Raw genomic sequence first — 24,530 nt, 5'->3', positions numbered from 1 at the left:
TATAGAAGAGGTTCCACAAATCTACAGTGCCATTTAGAACCGGTTCCAGCTCCCTCCCCCCCGCCCGTCTGCACATCATCAAAATGAAGAGTGAGAGGAGAAATTCTGGGAGTTGAAGTCCACAAGTCTTAAAGCTGTCATGTTTGAACACCCCTGGGTTTTTTTCTAAAGGGTTAGGGGTGCAAGGGTCTTGTAAGTTGACAGCTTTAAGACTTATGTGCTTCAAATGCCAGAGTTCCTGAGCCAACATTTTGGTTGCTAAGCAAGAGCATTGTTAAGTGAGTTTCACCACATTTTACAAGTTGGCCATGCCCACCCAGTCACATGACTGCCAAGCCACTCCCACCCAGTCACATGACTGCCAAGCCACTCCCACAAAGCAGAGGTTTGCCACCTCTACAGAAGAGGTTCTAAAAATTTTTAAAACCCACCACTGATCTCTACATTGAGTATTTATGATCATCTGCATAAATATAACAATAATAATAATCAGAATGCTTTGAATCATAATTTGAGGTCACCCATTAGTTGTTTGGAACTCATGTGGACTGTGAAAAAATAATCCGTGTGTCAAAGGAATGGGACTTCCATCACTTCTCTACCAGGCCTTTGCTGCTTCTGGCAACTGTATGAACTATATACTGTCGATTTGTGCTCACTATAAAGAAATAGGGTTGTTTTAGCAGATTACTTAGAGTCTTTGTTTATTTTTCTTTGCTGCTTTGAGAGCTGTACAAGAAGTTGGGCATCATGTATCTGCTTTAAAAGAGCAGTGTACTTGTTCGACATACAAATCTCCCACTGAGCTCTCATCTCTAGCAAAGTGTAGTGATGTTATACAAAGGAATTACTTCTACAGTAAGACTGGGAATCTTTGAACAGGAACAGGAACAGGGCTAAGTGCCTCAGGAAGGGAAGACGCTTCTAGAATTCAGCTTCTGAAAAATGAAGCTTTGAGATAAAAGCCGTTGCTGGATTTCTAGAAGGAATTGTATGCAGACCACATATACATTCTGCACAATATGGAAATAGTTATTCTTACACAGGGTATGTCTAGGTCAGTGGATAAGAACTGATTACGGAATATAATGAATTGTATATAATTCATTTCAACATATCCTTAATAATATGCAGTACACATTCACCAATCAAATGCGCTGATATATGGCAGATTACCCATATAGTAATAAATTTAATCCACACTCAAGATTATGTGGAAAGCTGAGACTTGTTCATTTAATTCGTACTTGATAACAATAATATTCCCTTGTTACAGTTAACATTATCCTCTCTTGTTTTGTGTGCTTTCTATATATTTAAAATAGTTTTAATAGTGATTGCTTTATATATATTTATTGGTTTTCTTTTTCTAATTAAGTACTATACACCATCCAGAGTCACTTTCTTGTAAGATGGACAGCTATATAAATATGAATAAATAAACAACAAATATGACAAATAATATGTAACACACAACCAATGTAGGCAACTATTTCAAACAGGTGAAAAATTCATTTTGTATGGCGCAAGTATTCCATTCAGTGGAATATGTAGTATATGTAGTAGAATCATAGAATTGGAAGGGCATCTAGTCAAAGCAGCTGGTCAATGAAAAAAGGGCAACACCCATTAGGTTGTTGTCCAGTCTCTTTCTATAAATTTCTCATATGGGATAACCCACTGTGGTTCCAGTCATTGATTCTAGGATTAAGATGTTCAATTGATCAATATTTTAAATCCTACCAATCTGAAACTTAAACCAGTTACATGTAGCCACAATCTCTAGGACCTCAGAAAACACATTATTATCATCTCCTTCTGTGGGAAAAGCCTTCTGGATTTTGACAAATACTATATGCTTTCTATCTCTGCTCTTCTTTGGACTTGAGGTATCCATGCTGATGATGATATTGTTGCTTTTTTTGTTTTCCAGTTTTCTAAACCCTTTCTGCAGCTCTAAATCTGGGTGTAGTTTTCCAGATTAGGCCTATTATGGAATCTAGTGTAATTATTACTTTGCCAGGCAGCGCTGTGCTGTTCTAGGGTAGAGGACAGGATATAAATCCTAGGAAAAGTCCCAAGTTACACATACCCATCTCACACACCTAACTCATGTTGATCTGTGGTTAACCACAGTCCTGATAATGCAGGGGTGAAATGCTACCAGTTCGGGCGAACCAGAAGTAAAAAAATGCTTAACAAAGTAAAAAAAAAGTTCTGATGATCAGCTGTGCTGCACATGGTAGCAACTTTTAAAAAACTTTTTTTTTAGCATTCGGGGTCCATTTTTCCTTCCAGGAGGCTTCCTTGAGGCCTGCTAGGCCAAAAATGGGAGGGTGGGTGGGTGCTGTGAAAGAAAGGAAGGAAAGAAGGAAGCAAGCAAGGGAGAAAGGAGAGGGAGGGAGGACCACAAACTTGGAACTAGACACAGCTTCAGAGGATACCTTTGTCACCTACAAAGCCCTTCATGGTATTGGATCTGGGTACTTGAGAGACCACCTACTGCCAATCACCTCCACTAGACCGATAAGATCGCATAGATTAGGCCTCCTCCGAATTCCATCAGCCAGCCAGTGTAGACTGGCAACTACTCGGAGGAGAGCCTTCTCGGTGGCTGCTCCGACCCTCTGGAACGAACTCCCCGTGGAGATCCGGACCCTCACCACCCTCCAGACCTTCCGCACCGCACTTAAAATCTGGCTATCCCGGCTGGCCTGGGGTTAAAGACTCTAACCCCTACTCGAATTGTATGACTGTTGAGTTCTTAAATGATGTAGTGCTTTTATGTTGTAAATTGTTTGTCCTCCCACCCCCTTTTGAACTGTGAGCCGCCCTGAGTCCCCCCAGGGAAAAGGGCGGCATACAAATAAAGTGAAGCTAAACTAAACTAAACTAAACTAAACTAAACTAAACTAAACTAAACCTTGAAAGAGCACATCAATCCAGGGCTGGAAGAGGCCTGGAGGTCATCTAGTCCAATCCCCCACTCCAGCAGGAGAGTGTTAAAGTGAATTTCTGTCTTTTAACCCCCTGTCACATGACTACATAGCCACACCCACCCAGTCACATGACCCCCTACCAAGCCACATCCATAGAACTGGTAGGAATTTTTTTTAGATTTCACCACTGCAATAACCTTTTTCACATAACAGATCTTCACTCCAGATACCTCTCCCCCCAGTATGTATTTTACACAGTACTAGAAGAGTCCATGGGCAATCAATTAAACAATACTAAAGAAGAATTAAAAATGAGATACTGTCATGGTTGCATCTTCACTTATTTCTATTTGGGTAGAAAACTCAAATTTCTTCCTTAGAGCTAGTGGTGGGATTCAGCTAATTCTCACCACTTTGGGAGAACCGGTTGTTAACTTTCTGAGGAGTTTGGTGAACTGGTTGTTGGAAGAAATCATTAGGGCAGAGAACCTGTTGTTAAATTATTTGAATTCCACCACTACTTAGAGCTATCAAGTTGATCAGATAGATTCCCATTTAAGGGAAGGCTCTTATTCTTTTTGGATCCTCAGTAAAGAACTAGGAAAAATTCACACTTTAATTCAATATATGTTTTAAGTAAGATTGTATATTAATTTGATTTTTTTTTAAATTGAAAAAATGAGAAATTAAAAGTGAGCAGAAGCAAAAATCATTTTTAATAAAATCTAACCAGAATCAACAAATTGTTTCATAGTTAAAGAATGCCCAGAACTTTTAATTAATTTTCAGGGGTGAGAGTGGGTGTTTGGAGAAGAAAGATGTCATAATCACTGTAATTCATAGAAATCTAGTATTTTCCTCCTTAAACAAGATGACCAGAAGGACAATCTTCTCACCACCCCATTTCATGATTTGATATTGTTACCAACAAACCTTTCTGCAGCAAATGGCTGGCAGTTTTGTCTGTAGCTGTCATTGCTAAAATTAGAGACAAAACTATTTATTATCCCTAGCAGTGTTAGTATCAATACTGAAGTGGGGGAGAACAAGACTCTCTGCTGCTTCAATTTACATAGTGACAATCCATTTCTAGGCCAAAATTAATGGATTTCTTGAACCCCTAGAAAATTGCAAATATCCTCTGCCGACATTTACAGAGCCCTACAAAAATGGAGGTAGATTTTCTGGCCCCACTTTACTATAAACCAAGCATTATTACACTTTCTCATTTGCTACTGGTACTTCTTCCTCTGGGTAGACATGATTTTATTTATTTTAGCTGTGTCCCCCCCCCCCCACTTCCTCACTTTAATGAAAACAGTTCCAAAATGTACTAAAAAGTACCATATAATTTTTTTACAACAATAATATAGGGCAGTGAATTTAATCTCATTTTAAGTGGACTTTTATATGAGACTATTTAAACAAAAGTTAATGCTGTAGAAGGAGAGAGGCCATAGTGTGGCTTGCCTGCCGCAACAGGTGTTGTATTCAAATCCTCTTCCATATAAAGTTCATAGTTTTATATTGTACCCTTTATCAGAGCATATCTGTATTGAACAAGATGACCAGTTGCTACAGCAAACTGGAGATGATGGAGGAGGATGACAGGCTCTGGAAACAAGATTATCACATGATAGCACCAGAGTAGGGCATTTATAGAAATTGCTGGGGTGAATGACAAGATCCAAGCACCCTTGTTTGTCAGCATTTGTCAAATGGGGACAGAGAAAACCTCTCTGCCATGGAATTATCCAGCTGGAGGAGTGATCATGATGATGTCTGACTCTTGGTGATTCTATGGGTTGGGTCTCTCCACATGTTCCGATCTTGCACTGCTTCTTCAAGTTTTTCTATCTTCTAGCTAGTGTCAGCTTTTATAGTAATATTCTTTGGTGGCCTCATTTCTTTTTACCACTAACTCTTCCAAACAAGATTGCTTTCTCCAGTGAATTCCCTAGCATGACATGGTTAAAATAAATGAGAAGCAGTTGCGTGATTTTTCCTTCTAGTGACATGCTGGTGTTATGCGCTCCAGTACTTGCCTGCTGGTCACCATTGTTGTCCAAGGAATATGCAGGAGCCTTCTCCAGCACCATAGCTCAAATGAGTTGATTTTCTTTCTGTCTAACTTATTTAAGGTCCAGCTTTTACAATCATAGGGAGCTAAGGGGAACACAATAGAGCGACTAGCCTACATTTGGTTGCCAGGTTGATGTACTTGCTTTTATACTATATCTTTCAAAGATCCTGGAGCACCGGGGAACTGCCAGAGGACTGCAAAAGAGCTGATGTGGTTCCCATCTTCAAAAAATAAAAAAATAGATCCAGGAAACCACAGACCTATCAGCCTGACCTTAATACCAGGAAAGATTCTGGAAAAGATAATCAAGCAATGAATTAGCGAACACCTAGAAGTAAACAAAGTAATAGCCAAAAGCCAACATGGGTTTGTCAAAAACAGATCATGCCAGACTAATCTTACTGCATTTTTTGACAAAGTGACAAAATTAGTGGACCAGAGGAATGCTGTCAATATAGTTTACTTGGACTTCAGTAAGGCATTTGATAAGGTAGACCATAATCTACTACTAGATAAAGTAGAAGAATGTGGGTTAGACAGCATCACCACCAGATGGATTCATAACTGGCTGACCAACCACACTCAACGTGTAGTCCTCAATGCAACTGCATCTACATGGAGGGAAGTATGCAGTGGAGTACCCCAAGGCTCTGTTTTAGGCCCAGTACTTTTCAACATCTTCATCAATGATTTGGATGAGGGAATAAATGGGGAACTCATCAAATTTGCAGATGACACCAAGCTGGCAGGAATAACCAACACTCCAGAAGACAGGCTTAAGATACAGAAGGATCTTGACAAACTTGAACATTGGGCACTATCTAATAAAATTAAATTCAATGGTGAAAAGAGTAAGGTTCTAGATTTAGGCAAGAAAAATGAAATACACAGGTACAGTATAGGTAGTACTTTGCTCAATAGTAGTAACTAAGAGGGATATTGGAGTCCTAGTGGACAACCATTTAAATATGAGTCAGCAGTGTGCAGCAGCTGCCAAAAAAGCCAACACAGTTCTAGGCTACATAAACAGAGAGATGGAATCAAGATCACGTGAAGTGTTAATACCACTTTATAATGCCTTGGTAAGGCCACACTTGGAATACTGCATTCAGTTTTGGTCACCACGATGTAGAAAAGATTTGGAGACTCTAGAAAGTGTTCAGAGAAGAGCAACAAAGATGATTAGGGGACTGGAGACTAAAACATATGAAGAACGGTTGCAGGAACTGGGTATGTCTAGTTTAATGAAAAGAAGGACTAGGGGAGACATGATAGCAGTGTTCCAATATCTCAAGGGTTGTCACAAAGAAGAGGGAGCCAAACCATTCTCCAAGGCACCTGAGGGTAGAATAAGAAGCAATAGGTGGAAACTAATCAAGGAGAGAAGCAACTTAGAACTGAGGAAAAATTTCCCGAGAGTTAGAACAATTAATCAGTGGAACAGCTTGCCTCCAGAAGTTGTGAATGCCCCAAAACTGGAAGTCTTTAAGAATATGTTGGATAGCCATTTGTCTGAAACGGTATAGGGCTTCCTGCCTAGGTAGGGGATTGGACTAGAAGACCTCCAAGGTCCCTTCCAACTCTGCTATTGTATATCTTGTATATCTTTTCCATATTTGGCTCATGTTCATCATTCCTGTGCAACCCAGTGCAACCCAACTTTTCCCCCCCTGCATTCACTACCTTGAGTGATCTGTGAAAGTGAATTTTTCTATGCATTCCATCTCTTCACTGTCTTTTACTATTTTGATGTTTCCATTCCATGCAGTGGTCATGAATTTGGTCTTTTTGATGTTCAGGAAGAGACCAAAAATTCACTTTCTTCTTTGATTTTCTTGATCAGATGTTCCAGGCCTACTTTGGTTTCTGAGAGGAGAATTGTATCACCAGCATATTGAAGACTAATGATGTTTCTGCTTCCAATCTTTAGGAGGAGTGGTTATTTACTTATTGCCCTTCTTTCCATAGCCTGTTCAGCCAAGATAAGTACGTGTTAAAGCTTGATCCTATCTTGGAGTGGACACCACTGAGTCAATGAGAATACACACACACACACACACACACACACACACACACACACACACACATACATATCCAAGTTAGAGCCTAGTGAAAAGGAAGGGAAGGTTGCTTTTTAAAATGACTTAATCTCAGTCAGTTAATGAATCACAATAACTCTCCTGCTCACATCTCCAGTTATGAAATAAAAGTTCAATTATGGGACACCACACTGCTTGTTCTGACCGAGGCTTCCCAAGAGCATGAAACAAACTCCTTGTCCCAGCAAAAACCCCTTTATTAATTTACTGTGAATTCTGCTCATTCACAGCCAGCAAAGTCTTTCAAAGGAGGATTTAGAGTCACACACCTTATCTGGCTTGGAAGGCTGACAGGCAGATATCTGCAGAATTTGGCAAGGAGTCTCAGAGAGTCACTAACCAATTAGCAAACTAATTGTTTCCTGCAAACTCCACTCCCCTTTCGCACCTCTTTTATTTTCTCTGGGAGGGGCCATTCATCATTTGGCCTTACTCCCAAGTTGACCCCTGCTCTTTCGTTGTTTCCTTTATCTGGCAACTCTGTGCAAGTGCACACTGGGAACAGGCTCCAGCTGTTCATCTGCCTCACTGCTGTCTGACTCTGATAATTGGCATACGGCTCTGCCTCCTCTTTGCTCCAACCTAGAATCCTCATCAGAGTTTTCCCCAGACTTCAGGACTGGCCCATGTTCTACCTCAACCTCCTCACTGTTGGAATCTGCTGCCAGCTCAACTGGCTGCTGGTGGGCCACAACACTGATCCTTGGTCCCTGTCTAGATTACTACCTCCTGTCCTTTTTTTACCATATGGTATGTTTTTTTCCTCTCTTACCTGGCTTCTCTATTAACTGAGAGGATTAAGTTAAGTAAGGCAAAAATTAAGGTGGAATGGAGAAGACATTCTCTTCAGGTAAAAGCCCACATTTCATATCAGCATTTGATCTTGAGCAAGTTTTTTTTCCCCTGCTCAATATAAATCAGTTTTTTTCTACTTCGGCAACTTTTAAGATACGTGGACTTTAATTTCCAGAATTCCCCAGCCAGCATGCTACCAGGGGAATTCTGGGAGTTGAGGTTGACACATCTTAAAGTTGACAAGGTTTTTTAAAAAACTAATATAAGCTATTATTTCATTCTTTTTGAGTCTAAACCTCCTGAAATGGAATTTTCCCGCATTCACTACAATAATTACAAAATATTCACCAAAGTAGAATGAAAAAGCATACAAATGTTTAAAGATTATGATTTGGCTGTTTTACAACTGCCTGTATGCTAATATATTCTCAAGTGACAATCTTTACACTGATCAAGCAGCATCACCAAGTACAGTGGAAGTTTAAAAGGCCAGTAATTTATTACAGATATGATTTTAAATGTTGTACGTTTCAGCCACCTTGCATAAACATTTAGGTTTGTTTTCTCCAGGTTGTTCCATATCTAATGTTAATAACAATGAATGTCATGTGTTTGTTTTTAATTAGCATCCCACTGAAAGTTTACTTTAAGTAGCCACTTGGAAATAGGGAAATGTAATTGCTCCACCATCTGGTCAGCTGCAATATTTTATTATTGTTTCATGCAAATCAGTGTTGCTTTATCTTGAGGTCCTTCTCTGGAAAATCATTTGAGTCAAATTCACTTTTGCAATATTACTCTTTCAGTTTTAGAATTTCATAAAAACTCTAATCATGCATGTACTATTTTCCTTGAGCTAACCTCAACTTCTAATGAGTGCATAAACTTGTCCATGTTGTCTCCTTGGCTTCAGTGTAGAACTGGTGCATCCTTTTTAAAACTTCTCAGTCTAGTAACTCTGGGAGTTCCTGGTTATTTTGCTTAGTTATTTGAAGTTCATCCAAGCTCGTCTGGATGCTAGGATCTCTTGTGAGAATATAAATATGGTAGTACTCCTACAATGTCAATAATATTAGCAATAACACATGTATTATTGAATAGCATAGTAGAGACTTCTAACTCTAAAAAAGTTCAGCTTGAAATTGGAGAAGAAATGCAAGATCTATATGAGGCTGCATATGCATTCTCTAATGGATATAACAGAAATATAATAAGGAACCATTGTAACATGTTGTGGCCCAGCATGAGCCATTGGAGCTACCACCAGACTCCGACAGTGAGGGGGCCTCTGAGTCGGCTCTGGAGGATGTGGAGGACCCTGGACAGGGTTCCGACTCCGAGCAGGGCACAGAGAGGCTGGTTGGCCACCAGGAGGCACCTGAGCCTTGGATCAGTGGGGAGGAGACAAGGGAGAGTGAGCCGGAGGCCAGTAGTGAGTTGTTCCTGGATGCACGCCATTAAAGAGCTACTAGGCGTCAGGAACAATTATGCAATTACAGGAGGTGATTGCACTCAGCTGGTGGTCATTAGGCTCCTCTCCAGACTATAAAAAGGCTACTTGTGCACACGCCCCTCTTTGCAGAAGTCAACGCAGGATTGAATGTCGGAGGACATTACTGTGAGCTTGGCAGGCTGGATTGCTGCCAAGCCTTATCTGTGTTTATTGCTGCCCAAGTTTGTCTGAGTTGCTGCCAAGGTCCTTATCTGTTTGTTATGCTTGGCTTTCAGCCACCGAGGTTTTGGTTTCTTGCTATTAAAGTACATTCCAGTTAAGCTTGTCTCAGCAGTCATTACTGGACGGAGGAGGGAGTCAGAACAATAACATATATCTAATCTAATAAACCTAAACCATATATATGAATTGACTATGCTTTCATTTCTTTCATACAAGCAATCTAGGGATACATAATTTAACATTAGGATCATGATAACTAGGCCATGGACAATCCAGAAGCATGAAGAATCCTCTTCCAGGATCTTTCATCTTCCTTCCTTCTCTTCTGTCCCTTCATACTTCTCCCCAGAGTATGTGGGTGCCTATAAAGCATATTTAACCATCCTAAAATTAAATTGGATGTCCCAACCTTATGGATATTTGAAGAAAAGTTTTTCAATTCTGTCAATGAAGAGACCATTTAAAGGCTGAAGATTCAGTCCAGGATTTCATGTCCAGAAAAGAAGATACTCTCCAACAAAATGCCTATGGGGATTCTCCAACAAAACCAAACCATATTTTGGGCAAAGCTCCCCATTCAGTAAATCCAAAGTTCTTCTAATTTATATTTTTGATACAAATTTTACATTAAAAACTTTGAACTTTCTCTTTACTATACAGAATAGCAGTAACAATAGTTTGATTCTTTTTTCTTCTTAGTCTTTTCTTACACATGCAGGTCTGCTTTGTCCCCCCCCCCCCCGCCCATGGTAACAGTGTTGATTCATTGGTTGCAACAGGAATTGGCCGACCAGTTTGTTGTCTGAGCCTGACGTTGCAAACTAAGAGAAAGTGACACATCTAATCATTCATGCATAAGGCTGGACTAGAACTCAGAGTCTCCCGGTTGCTAGCTAGGTGCTTTAACCACTAGATCAAACTGGCTCTCTTATTAACAATAGCTTGAATATTAGTTGCAAATGGAAACACTGCAGAGCAAGCCAAAATAATATATATTAAAGTAACTTTAATACTAAGCATCTCTAGCATAACATAGTTGACATCCTATCCTTTCTAAATATCTATTGGGTTGTCTAGGAAACTATTAAAGGTGACATACTTATGAAAATGTCATAATTTTATAAACAAGATCAATACATCATACAACCAGGGAAAAGGGGAAAAATCAGTGAAATGACATGCACCTATTTTTAAAATCAAAAAGAGAAAAATCTTGTAATAATTAAAAAGTAAAAGAAAAAATATTTCCAAAATTGCTGAAAACTATGTTATAATTATGAGGTACATTTCATTAGGGGAGAAGATTAAAAAGTAAATTAAACAAAACAAATTGTTATTTTCTTCTATATGGTGAGTTTAGAACTCTGGGAATAATAAACTTGCTCAAACTATGGTTGGCACCTTTGAAAAGACACTTTGTTTTCTAATTTCAGAAATTATTTGTTAAATTGTCAGTTATTAGAAAACTTTGGATCAACAAGCTTGACAACATTGATTGAGTTTCCTTCAATCGTTAGCAAACGTTAACTAAAAATTTAAGAACTTAAAAACTTTTTTTTAATAAACAACAAAAGGATGATTCAAACTTTGACTCTAGAAAACTACAAGATAAATTTGAAATAGTTTTTTTGGAAATAATTATAAAGAATCCTTTATATTTGCTTTCGTTTTGATTTTTTATAAAAACTATAAGACAACATTTGAAAAGTTGGACACTAGAGTGAATCAGGGGAAACGAAAGGTTATAATTGCAGGAGGAGAAAGTTGATTTACCATTACAGAATAAAGCAAAATATTTTACAATTGGACATACTGAAGCATATTTTTGAACAATGCACCTGTAGGAGGAGTGGCAAAACATGGAGGTGGAGTTAAAAGAAGGATCAGCCTAGAATCCTTCTGTAGCCTCAAGCAACTTAGTCCAGTCTCCTTTGAATTCCATTGACCCTTATCTAACTCCAAGCAGGTGCTACTCATTAGTTGAAAAGATTCTTGTGCGCAGGCATGATTAGCAATAAATATGTTAAACTAGACTTTCTCTCGTGGACCTGATCTTTACTGCCTGACAGATCCCAGAAGTTAATTTTAATAGTTGTTGCCTCTATAGAGAGATCGTAGTATGTGGTATGGAAGAGGCACAAGTTTTACCTGACAAGATTGAGACTGACACTGGACATACAGAGGAAACCTGCTGATGCCTTAATAATGAAAAAGCATTTACAAACACTGTACCAAAAGAATCACCTGGATAATTTTCCTATATTGGATTTACAAAAGAGACTTGTTTGAATAATTTTATGAGAAGGGACAAATAAAAATTCAAAAGGAATCAAGTTCCATAATATTATTTGAAGGAACTAAGGTTTAAGATTGTTAGAAGTAAAAGAAAGGAATACAAACATGATTTATTTCATCAAGGTTAAGATAAATATCTTGTTATCTCCTTAATGGACTTTTGCTGATATCAGAAATGAAATGGCCATGCTTTATGGATTTGATTTATGATGAGAGTTAGGCTATGTGAAGTAGAGATCATTCATTGTAATTTAAGAGAAGATGCTAAATTATGAAAATTGTTTATACTTCTGATGGAGGTGGAAAATCCCTTCTTTATATATTTCTTTTCTTTTTCTTTATCATGTTTTTATTTTCATTTTCCATTTTTCCCTTCCTCCTTTCTTTTCTCTTTCTTTTTATTCTTCTAGTTTTTTTCAGTTTGTGTTAATGTTTACTGTATTATTGTAATCTGTGTGTGTGTGTGTGTGTGTGTGTCTGTCTGTCCTTCCACCTGTCTGTCTTTGTGTGTGTACTACAAGTTCTGTTGTGTTCATATCAAGAGAGTCAAGCCACCCTGTTATTCCTTCAACAACAGAAGCCTTTAATACAATTACTGAGAATGTTAATTGATTAAACTCTGCTGTTCAATAATGCCTTAAATCAAGGGAAAGAGCTTTTAAAATTCCAAACATTTCAAGCTGAGACACCTTCTCTAGAATCTCTTTATTACTTATTAGTGCTCTTTGGAGACCTTCAGAATATAGAGGAAGAATTATTTCAGCTCCAAATTCTTTTGATTTCTCTTTTGCTAACTGAACATAGGAGGGAATAGGAGTAATTTTTTTCTCAACTGGTGAGATTTTTACTCAAACGTTGCCACAGTGTGGAGGTAAAGAAAAAGTAAGAGTATCCACTTGCCAATTTAATTGCAAAGCAGTTCAATTTTAGGAGATAATCTCTTTGCTGTTGGGTGAGCAGAAATTGCAACTCAAGCAGCCATCATAGCAGAACCAAGTCCATCAAGGACCTAATGGATGTATTTAAATAACATGCTAAGATTGATAGTGATTGATTAGGGTTTGAAGGGGACAGAGAGAGAGATAGCATATTATGTGAATCCAAGTAATGGTTTAATTCATGTTCAGTTAGTTGCTATTATCATGGATTCTGTAGACAATCTGGATTGACTGAATAATGTCCTTCATTTATTCCTCTGATACATTACTTTTATTGGGCTTCTAATGAAAAAGCAATATATAGCAAAGGTATTAAGGAAAACATTAAAAAGGGGTCATCGAAAACATTAAAAAGTGGTCATCCAAAACAGTGCTAAAAGGCACTCCATCAAATTACAAATGCAAGTTTCATTACTTCAATTTTTAAAACTTTTCAAAGTAAGAAATAAATACCTACTTTGACAAAATTTAAAATATCTCCTGTGGAAAACAGGAACCATTAATTAGAAAGCTCTATTTTTGGCTATCACCTTAACATTTAACACTAAAGGAAAGGCTGGCAGGAGGTCATCTAAGCAATATATGAAGGGTAGAACGTTTAAGGAGCCTTTGATATGGACCTTTAATCACTTAAAAACTATGACCTAACACTCCATGTTGTCACTATGTTGTTAAACACTAATTACCTAATTCATAATTGAGAAAGTAGTTTCATCAGTTTGATGAGGTGTTCCAGTCCTGGATGACAACTTTGAACCACTGGAATTCTTCTCTTTCTGAGCTCTTCTTATAATGTAATACTGTAGTAATTCAGACTTGTCATTGCTACACACATAGGACAGTCCTCAGGTTAATTTTATATAAGGAACATGCAATGTACATGCCATAGCATTATAGGATCACCCCAACAAAGCACCATCACCTCATAACACAAGAGAAAGAAAAAGAATATAACTAATTCATTTGTGAAAGCAAATTGCTTCTGTACAATAATTTCATTTGGTACACCTAGTGAATAAAAGGCAACCTTGGATTTTGAGAATTTACAGACAGAGAAGAAAGAGCTGATCGCCACAGATTTTCTGTTGCCATTAATGCCACCTGAAAATAACCTTATCTTGTGCTATGAAGGACTTTATAGGTATTAAAGAGCACCTTGAATTGTACCTCTGAGCCTACTGGAAGTCAATGTATCCTGTGAAGGGGTGGAATGACATGACAAGCCCATAACCACCCATCCCATGCTGCCCCATTTTAAACCAGTTGCAACTGGACCAGACCAAGCAGTGGTGGGATTCAAAAATTTTACTACCAGTTCTGTGGGCGTGGCTTTGTGGGTGCGGCAGGGGAAGGATACTGCAAAATCCCCATTCCCTCCCCACTCCTTGGGGAAGGATAGTGCAAAATCTCCATTCCCACCTTCATTCCAGGGGAAGGATACTGCAAAATCCCCATTCCCTCCCCACTCCTGGGGGAAAGGATACCGCAAAATCCCCATTCCCTTCCCATCCCACTAACCTGCTTTCCAGCTCCGTTCTCCTGATGCAGAGTAACAAAAGAAGACCCAGCCAATCAGCTGGAACTTGGGAGGCAGTGAATAGATGGGGGTGGGACCAGCCACAGGTTGTATTTGCTGGTTCTCTGAACTACTCAAAATTTCCACTACAGGTTCACCAGAACCTGTCAGAACTGGCTGAATACCACCTCTGAGGCCAAGTAATATGAAGGCACAAATTGCTACATTTTTCTGTAGTCGAGATTAAAATTTGCTTCAGTTTATAGCAATTTACAATTTCCCCAAAGTCACATGTATATTAAGGTGCTTTGAGAGGTGTGGGGAGTGAATGTATATTTGAGGGGTGCCTGGAGGCTAGAATAATTTCCTTCCGTGTTAAACTACCAAAAAATCCTTTGCTGCCATTCCATATAACTATGTGGGATTTTTGTTTTCTCCAGGCTGACGCTTTAAAGGGTTTCAGTGGTCTAAAACAAAATGGGACTTGGATGATTTCACACCCTTGACAATTGGTGTCTCTCTGTGTATTAAGCACTGGGGTCAGCTAGTCACTTCACTTCTCATGGCGTTTCTTAGCATTCTTAAAATATTTAAACTAGATCCAGCTTGGTTTAGGCTTTTGCTCTTCTGGTCTTGGTCGGCTTTTTAGCAGTTGCCTTCAGTTATGTTTTTTCCCATTCCTAGCAAATGCCTAGCCAGGATATTTGGTACTGCATCTTTTCCTTCTTTAAACCATTAAGAATAATGAAGTAGAAATCGCAGCGTCAAAAATATTTGTTTGTGATTGGACATTTTTCCTTATTTGGACAGTAGGCTTTTCTATGAATCATCTTATGTGGTACAGATCACACATTCCTTGTGAAAGGAAAAAAAGATACACACTCCATTTACTTTTGGTGATGTAGGTGCTCTGACACTAATCTATAGTGTAAGTCAGTCCAGTAGAGGGCAAACTCTCTCCCTTTTGCTCTCTCTCTCCCCCCCCCTCTCACACACACACTTTTCATTATGTTTGCACAGTTTTTTGGAGCAGTCTCATGCAGATTTCCACAATTACCTGCAGGATTTTGATGACTATAAATCACTCACCACAGGCTAGCAAATGGGTTTTTTAAAAAGGGGAAAAAAGCCACTTTCATTGTATAAAATAGCTTTGCATGTGGAAAATTACCCCGAACATTCCATTTTTATTTCACATGTGAAACCAAAGTCACCTTAAATAATCCTATTTCTCCCTATTGATCTCCATTTAGAGATTATTTCTTTGCTCATCTTATTTAAAGCTCTATTTTACACAAAATAAGAATGCATCATCGCTGATTATATGCTTCAGCTATTGGGAAACGATTCAGAATTCCAAATTGCTGTTTCATTGTATCAAACTTTTAAGACTGCTGTGTATATTCTGAAAGAAATATCCATATTTTTGCACCATGCTAGCTGTAAAATGCTGTTCTTGGCTTAAAACTAGGCCATTGTGCTGAATGGGATTCCTGCCTTTGGGGAAAAAAAAGGATGCAATATTCATTGTCAAAACTCTTACACTCCTTGGAATTATTCACTAAATGCTATAACCCACCCACCCCCAACCATCCAGATATATGGGACTTCACATCTGGATAGTTTCTTTTTGAGAAAGGCTTGGAAACAGAGGTGTCCATGGGGTGCAAAAAAACCCATAATGGAAGTGATGACGGTGCAATCAAAGATATGTTCTTTATGTGCATCACAAATAAAAAATGGGTGGAGCTTTAATTGTACCGTTATAACTGCCATCTTGAATTTTTTTAACCATATACTGCAGACAGTCCTGCTGGGAAAGTAAAGTGATAAAATATCTATTATTTTGAAAGTATTTTACTATTATTTAGCTTAATTGGAGGATGCTAGATTTTATCATAATCTTTGTATAGGATTTATCAGAGGATTTGGAAATACTTTCTTGCTTCAGTATCTGTAACAGTTCTGATAATGGCTATTGCTATTGCTCTGAGGACTGATTCTGATTTTTTTTTTAAGCAGGCTTGATACAATCTTAGTCTTCCACAAAAGTGATCGGCCCTGGGCGTTTCTTTTTATCCTAAACATAATGCCAGTTGATTGACGCAGCTCCCAAGCCAGACCTAACTCTATGTTTAAAGCTTTTTTATTAGGTTTATTTTTGCTTTTGGGGAAAAAAGCTTTTTCTCAAATAGGGCAATGTGTTGGTGGAAGAAATGTCCATCTGGGTTCAGTTCCAAGTGGGGAGAAAGACACTGGAAACATGGAGGCTAGTTGGAAGGATAATTTTAATAGTGTAGCAGAACAACATGGAGAGAGAGAGAGAGAGATTTATACCCTCTCTTGAGCTTTGAATTTGAACTTACTGTGGCAAACTACTGGCAGCTGTAGGGGTCATAACTAACCTTGTAGGTTTTCTGAGTCAAGCTTGGTTGAAGTGCGTTGGGTGATGTAATGAAGAGGCATGTGTTCTGAAAAAGTGTTGGGCAATCCCTATTATGATTTAATGGCTTTGTCCTGGTTTGGATCTTGAGGGAGGGCTAATCCTATCATGTCCTGAAGGTCTTTCGTTTTGTAGATAAGCTGGCCCAGCCTTTTGTCTTGTAGATAGGTTGGCACCAAAATATCTGCTGGGGGGGACAGAAAGCTGAGGCTCTGACTTTATGTCTTTAGAAACATGTTTCTCATTTAGGGAAAATGCAATATTCTGCCTTTTAAATATTTCCTATAATCTTTCATTTTTCTAGGAGAGGGATGGGTGCTAACTTTGTACAATGTTTAAGTGACTTTCAAAACCCCAAACATCTTTAGAGTCTTCTTCCTGGGAGATGGATGGGATAGCCCATGTGGGGTCTACTTGTTTGTGTGGAGTTTTTTTTGGTCCCTCAACCTTTTCCACAGTTCCTTGATTTCATTGCTATGCTCTTAGGAATTAATTGGCTGAGCTGGGCAGTAAGGCGATCCTTTGCTCTAGCAATTATATCTGCCTTTCCCCCAACTCTTTTCAAAAATTAGTTTAAAATTTTAAGATAAGTCCCAAAAATCCAGCCAGATTGGTACGATAAAGGGTTTAGGTTGTAATTATAGGAGATGAACAGATGAATTGTGACAGAAGACAGGAAGGAATCCATTCTGTGGATTCCCTTTGAAAGGTATATAAAGAGATCAACCTGAAAGTGTTTGCTTTTTAACCTGAGAAAGAGAGAAAAGTAGCCTTCATGTTGAAAGGCCATGGAACAGGAGAGCTTACTTGTTTGTAGATTGCTGAATTATTTTGATTGAATAACATGAGTAATGAAAAGAGACATTTCTTACTAACTCCCCTATGGAACCAAATAGTCTACCCCAATTGTTCAGGACTGTCTCTGCTCTTTAAAAGTGAGAAGAAATTTTTTGGTATTCATCAGCAGAGTCATCAGCAGCCCAATGTTCCTATGTGGCTCTCGTATTTTTGTAATGGTAGTTGTTTGATTCACGTACACACACACACACCCTATTATTTGTTTATTTAAAGACTGTACATAGCCATCCACACTGAATAATATGACACAAGGCAGTTTACAACAAAAAACAAAAATAATGGAAACAACAAGCAGCAATTAACAATAATGATAATAACAGCAATAGGTGACCTGGCTTACATTAATTCTCTCTCTTAAAGGAAACTTACCCCAGCCCTAACATGAGGGGGGATATCCAAGTTTTTAGAGCTGTCCTAAAAGCCAGAATGGTCAGAGCCAATCAAGCATCAGGTGAGAGACCTTTCCCTTTACAGGAAAGGCATACCTTCTGGAAATATACATTGTCACATGCACTTGTGTGAATTTATGAACAAAAGTATATGAAGGATGAAGTATATGAGATCCACTGAAAGAAGGACATAAAGGCAGACGTGTTTGTTCTGGAAAATGTCAGCTTATGTGGGAAAATACCAAAATTGAAACTTCTAAAAAGGCATAAAAATTGAGAGTACTCAAAACATGAATTGGTTCTCAGAACAAGAGGCGTGAATTGGATGACTTAGTGACACTCAAGTAGAAAAGTATCAGGTGTCATGAGAAGAATACCAAATGGTACCACAGTACCTTGAAGTCATCCCATAGAAAGTGGACATCCCAGATCAATTATTCCAAAACTCATATTTAGCCTGGCTGCCAGACTTGGAATGGAATAGTAGGTGTCCATGAGAATGAGTGTGTCGATGGGAGTAAATGAATGAAGCTTTTCATTCTAAAAGAAAACTATTAAAGTTGTAAGTGTAAATTAGTTTATATGTGACCCATATCTCTGGATAAATAAGAACAAGTAGCATTGAAGCTATTTAATGCTCTTCTATGTAACATATAAAGGAGACTGAATTAAACTTATGTAATATTACATTTATTTATTTGTTTGTTTGTTTGTTTGTTTTTCACACTTCTTAACCACCCATCTCCCTCAGAGTGGGGCTCTGGACTTGATTATGTAACATGAAATAGCAGAAAATTTTGTCCTTCCCACATCCTTAAATTTTAGGAAAAAACCCTGATTTTGGCAGTGATGGGGCAAATTTCAAAGCAGCTCAGCAACATTCCTATTTGCTTCACCTCATAATATGGGAATGAGCATTGAGGTTACTTACTCATTTATGATAACATTTGCCTTGGAATGAATAGTTTCATTTGACACAATTTGTGAATAAAATGCAGTAGCATGGATATTGGGGTTCAACAAGACAAAGGATATTTCCCACAGGTTTTTGGATGCCATTGATGCCCCTTCCTTCTTCTCAAAATATGTTCAAAGAATGAGACCTTCTGGAAAAGCACTGATATAATGCAGAAGATTGTAGAGAGTGAAGGGGAAATAAATATTCTACTCCTCATTCTGGGTAAATAAATATAAGAATTTTCCCCTTCTCTCTACAGTCTCCTGCATCATCTCTGTCCAGATGGTCCACCCCTCAAGGTTTCTGAAAACTGTTAGTCTGAAGAACACAAAACAACAACAGCAACAAAAACCACTTTGCAAAATGAGCAGTAGCAATGTCTGGAGGAACGTAGCTACAGACTTCATCCCATAAATTCTATCCCATGGACTACAAACTGGCCCTCATCTACCCTATCTTCATCTCATTCCATTGCATTAGTCCATGCTCGCTATGACTCTTGGAGACCCTTTTCCAAAAGCTTCAAAAATATGTTTCCCCAAGCTGAAAAATTGTTTTATTTTTAAATGTTCATTTTAATTTTAGGCATCTCCCAAAGTGCTTCTGTAGCTCTATCATGGCCAGGATGAACAGCTCATAGGATGAACAGTTATCAGTTGAGTAGAAATGTCCCAGAAACAAATATGTTTACTGGACCTCACAGGATTGTATCTGTAGAGTGTCCTTGTAAGGCAATTAAAGTGGGAAAATCATGAGAAGATCAGGGGTTTGCCAGAATATGTATTTCTATTGAAAAAAGAAAAGGAACAGAAACACAAATCACAGGTTAACAACTGAAGACTGTTTCAGCATGGAACCAGATGAGAAGTGATTGAGTGATCCTCAAAAGGATACTGCATAGGAAATGTCAGCCTGGTTAATCTTAGAAGGATTTCTAAGTGCACCAGGAGATGAATAAATTGCTGTTTTTCTGGGCAAGAGGGTTGAGGAGGTGGTTGACTTTAGCCAGTTGATGAAGATACAGTGTTGTCTTGCTGAATTAAGAAGTAAAAGAAGAGATGAACCAAATATTCACTACATACTGAACCTGAAAATAATTTATTTAATAAGTTCTTATTAACTTACTCCAGTGGTTCTCAACCTTTTCTTCACCACAGACCCTCTTTAGATACCTTTCATGACCACACAGCATCAAGACTTAAGATTTAAATCATAACATTTCTTCAAGCTTTTGCTTCCTCCTGTGATGATATTGTAACCCCCCCCTTCCAGGGATCCATGGACCACAGGTTGAGAGCCACTGCTTTACACAATTGTTGGCATGAAGAAGAGTATGGATCATTTTGCAAAAGGAAGTAGTGAAGCGGACCTCACAATCTGGCAGCCTCCGAATAAAATGTTGAAAGATTTGAAAAAGAGAATAAACTGCCTGCCTTGCCTGCCTATGAGTCAAATAACTAAAGAAGGAGAGAAATAAAATATTTTTATTAGAGTTGCGGTGATGCAGTGGTTAGAGTGAAGAACTGCAGGCTACTTCTGCTGATCACCAGCTGCCAGCAGTTTGGCAAATCGAATCTCACCAGGCTCAAGGTTGACTCAGCCTTCCATCCTTCCGAGGTTCATAAAATTATTTTGGGGGGCAATATGCTGACTCTGTTACCTGCCTAGAGAGGATTGGAAAACACTGAAAAGCACTGTGAAGCGGTATATGTATAAGTCTAAGTGCTATCGCTATTGCTATTGCTATTGCTGTTTTCAGTTTCTGATGTTGAGAGACCTGAACAATTCTGAGCAGCCATCAGACTTAAAAATCTGTTAGAACACCCTGTCATCTTTCTCAGCATCTTTCTGGTGAAAAAGGCTTAAGCTAGCCAGAATGCACCAAATTGGGAAATGCAGGCAGAAATCTATGATTGGCATGCTGGCCATTGTGCTTAGGGATTCTTCTATTTCTTGCATTTCCCCAGCTTTGTGGATCATTTAATATTGCTAAATAAAAACAGCCTTTAGTAGTATGCTGTCTGGATCACGTACACATTTGGGTCTTGAGAACAAGGTCATCTGCCTCCTGTTTCCATCAGGCTACATGTGTAGATGCATTTGCATATTTAGCTGATCATAAAGTTAAATAAAGTTGCCTTGTGACACTCATATTGTATCTATTACATATTTCACTTCAAAACCTCATCTTCCTTAAACCCTCTTCAGCATGCTTGAAGTAGGAAAGCAAAATGAAAGGAATTTTCTATTTAAGTCGAGCACTGACATTGTGTTACACAATTCAATCTTGTCTCTCTACCTGCTCTCAGAAAAATACAAGACATGAAAAAAAAAAGCTCTGAATGCATTGTCAGCAGTGGCATAGGTGTCTGAATGCATCTGTAGCTTCCCTCTCACTCATCAGTGTAATTGTTGTCATGTTATTCCTTTTTTTTTTTTTTTTGATTAGTCTGGTCCCCCAATCTCTAAGCTTTTTCTGGCCAAACGTTCTTCTGCTAGTTGTCATGGTGACGGAATTGTTAGAGAGGAGAAAAGCCCTGTTGTCTCTCATTCTTCTGTTGTGGTTTAGGTAATGCAGGAGGCATCACGAGTGAAGTGGATGGACCTTTTTTGCTCGACATCATTTCAGAGTATTGAAAATCTCACATAAAAAAGGAGCAAATAGGCCCCAACGAAAGAAATAACTAAGTTCCCTTTTGAAAGAAAGTGCACATTATTGTACAAGGGGGTATAACAGCAGCAACTAGATAGCGGCAGAATACAGGAGCTCTATATTTATTATTGGAACAATTGCTACAATTTGAATGCAAGTATATAAATACCAGCCATTTTGCAATTTAGATTTAATCTTTTAGAAAATGCAGCTCCTTTGCCAATTGTGTATGTGTTCTTTTACTATTTTCCTCCTTGAAATGAAAACTCATGAAGTAAGACAAGGACAGATAGAGAGATAGGGAGAGAGATAGAAATACTGCTATAAAGGCTAGCTATAATTAAATGCTCCTTTTAGGCAATTCTGGAAATTAATTAAACCAACTTTTACTATAGGGAACTTCTACTTTCAAATTCTAGTCATAAAACTTTAAATCTTGAGGCTTTTTAATTCATTCCAGTCTCAGATCACTCTTCACAAGTTCTAAGAACAAAAACTAGAAGGCAATCTTGGGAGAAAATTCCACCTCTTTCCAAGGAGTTATAACAATTTTACTATAGTGTTTTCAAAATGCTTTACTAGAATGCCAAGGAAAAGTATTTAACAATAAATAAACTGCTGTTAGAGAAATACTGCCTGTTCTCAGTGTTATCTAAATATTAATATATATAGAAGCGCTTAAGAAGCATCGGTTAAAAACTATTAAAGAAAGTGGGTCTTTTTTTTTCCCCCAAAAGGAGAGAATCAGAAGCATCCAATAACACAAATCTGGGTGAGCGGGGAAAAGATGCAGCTGCTTCAATGATACAAAGAAAGGTAATCCATAGATTTTCCAGGCTTTCCAAGGCACCTCTTTCAAAGCATTTGAAAATGTATTTAGTTTCTTTACTAATTGTTTATATTGCCTGATTCCTAATTATTCTCCTTATTGTATATCCCTGTACCATATCTATGTGAATCCGTTCATGCTATAAATTCAGTGTATGATTTGAAAGCATCTGCTTTCTGTTTTACAGATTGCTGTAACCATAATTTACTTTTTTATCTGCATAGAAAAATGGGACCTTTCTAATAAACCTGCATAACATGATATAACTATAAACCACTGTACATAAATCAGCATCCTGTTTATCCTCTGACATTTATCCATGGTAGTAGAGTCATGTTAGAAATCAAAGAGACACTTAACTAAGGAGTACTTTCAAAAAACTTGCCTTAGAACAATAATCTCACAAATATGCAATTTTGTGACTTTGGTTACAAAAGCCGGGAATAGATTATTTTCAAAATGTTAACAGTGTCAGTTCACATCCTACCCAAAGTCAGTTACTAAATTTCCAACCATGTTGTACAAAGATATTAAAGAATGTCCCCATCTGCCCAACTCTTTTTTTTCATGTGGACTAGCACGGTTACACTGACTCTGCACTAATTAGTTCATTTCTGTTCACACACATGGTCTTTTTCAAAGCCAATTAGTCCATTTTCCCCCCTGGCTTCCTCTCCAAAAGGGCTGAATCCTGGGAAGCTATCCTATATAGCAGGGGAAAGCAAAGGCCATGATGGACAAAGAACAAGAAGACAAAAGAGATGTGCTGGCCTTACATTTCTAGCCCGGCTGATTGAAGGAATTCGTTCCTATGAAGAAATGTTTGAACTGGCTTCCTAGCATTGGAGCACCCTTGAAGAGGCGCTAGCTGGAATTATTTCAGCCCTCATTTAGAACTGGGTGGTTGCAGATTCTAACTGCATTAAAAAGAGAATGTACGCTCAGTGTGTGAGTTTTTCGTGGCAATACTATTACGTGCTTGGTACGTTTTATGTATAGGCAACTTCCATCAAGTTGAGATTGATTTCTTACACCTATTAACTGGGATATTAATTGCATGCAGGTACCCAGAGGAGCATAAAGATAAAGGTAAAGGTTCCCCTTGGACATATGTGCTAGTCATTCCCAACTTTAGAGGGTGGTGCTCATCTTTGTTTCAAAGCTGAAGAGCCAGCGCTGTCCGAAGACATCTCCATGGTCATGTGGCCGATATGACTAGACACCGAAGGTGCACGGAACATTATTATCTTCCCACCAAAGGTGGTTTCTATTTTTTCTACTTGCATTTTTTATGTGCTTTTGAAGTGCTAGGTTGGCAGAAGCTAGGACAAATAACGGGAGCTCACTCTGTTACGCGGCACTAAGGATTTGAACCGCCAAACTGCTGACCTGTCTGATCAACAAGCTCAGCCATGTTTTAATTGTGTTTGTAAAGAAGAACATATCTGTGCAGTTGATATGAGTTGTAACTGACTTGATGGTACATAATCCATCAAAATGTGTTGAAAGTAGAATTTGTCCCTCGGAGGACAGAAGCTACCAATGAACCTACAAATCATCTTTCGCCTCTCAGAAATGAAATTCAAGTCCCCTACTTTTCTAGCTTGGGTCTACAGCAGGGTGTCAAACATGCGGCATTGTGTTGTCATCATGTGACATATCACAACTCCCCCCACCTTCGCTAAAATGGCTTGAGGCATCCGGCCTGTGGGCTGTGAGTTTGACATCTCTGGTCTAGACCAGTGGTTCCCAAACTTGGCAACTTTAAGACTTGTGGACTTCAACTCCCAGAATTCTCCAGCTCTGCTGGCTGGAGAATTCTGGGAGTTGAAGTCCACAAGTCTTAAAGTTGCCAAGTTTGGGAACCACTGGTCTAGAACATTTTAAGCACCCTATTTATTTTTCTTGTTTGCTTCCCCAGGGCTTTAAAAATCCCCAACGAGATCCTTCTCTCATTTCTGCCACCATTTAGCAGATGGTTTATTTCAGCATAGTTCCTTCTCTGTTGTTTGCCTGCCTGCAAGAGGCAAATGCCTTTTTACTGCAGGCAAGTTCTTGGT

Source organism: Thamnophis sirtalis, unplaced genomic scaffold (genome assembly GCF_051295495.1).
Source record: "Thamnophis sirtalis isolate CommonGarterSnake01/CBP01778 unplaced genomic scaffold, rThaSir2_p1.2 scaffold_1, whole genome shotgun sequence".
Classification (NCBI taxonomy): domain Eukaryota; kingdom Metazoa; phylum Chordata; class Lepidosauria; order Squamata; family Natricidae; genus Thamnophis; species Thamnophis sirtalis.
The sequence above is the reverse complement of the archived record's forward strand: the minus strand, read 5'-3'. Positions refer to the sequence as shown.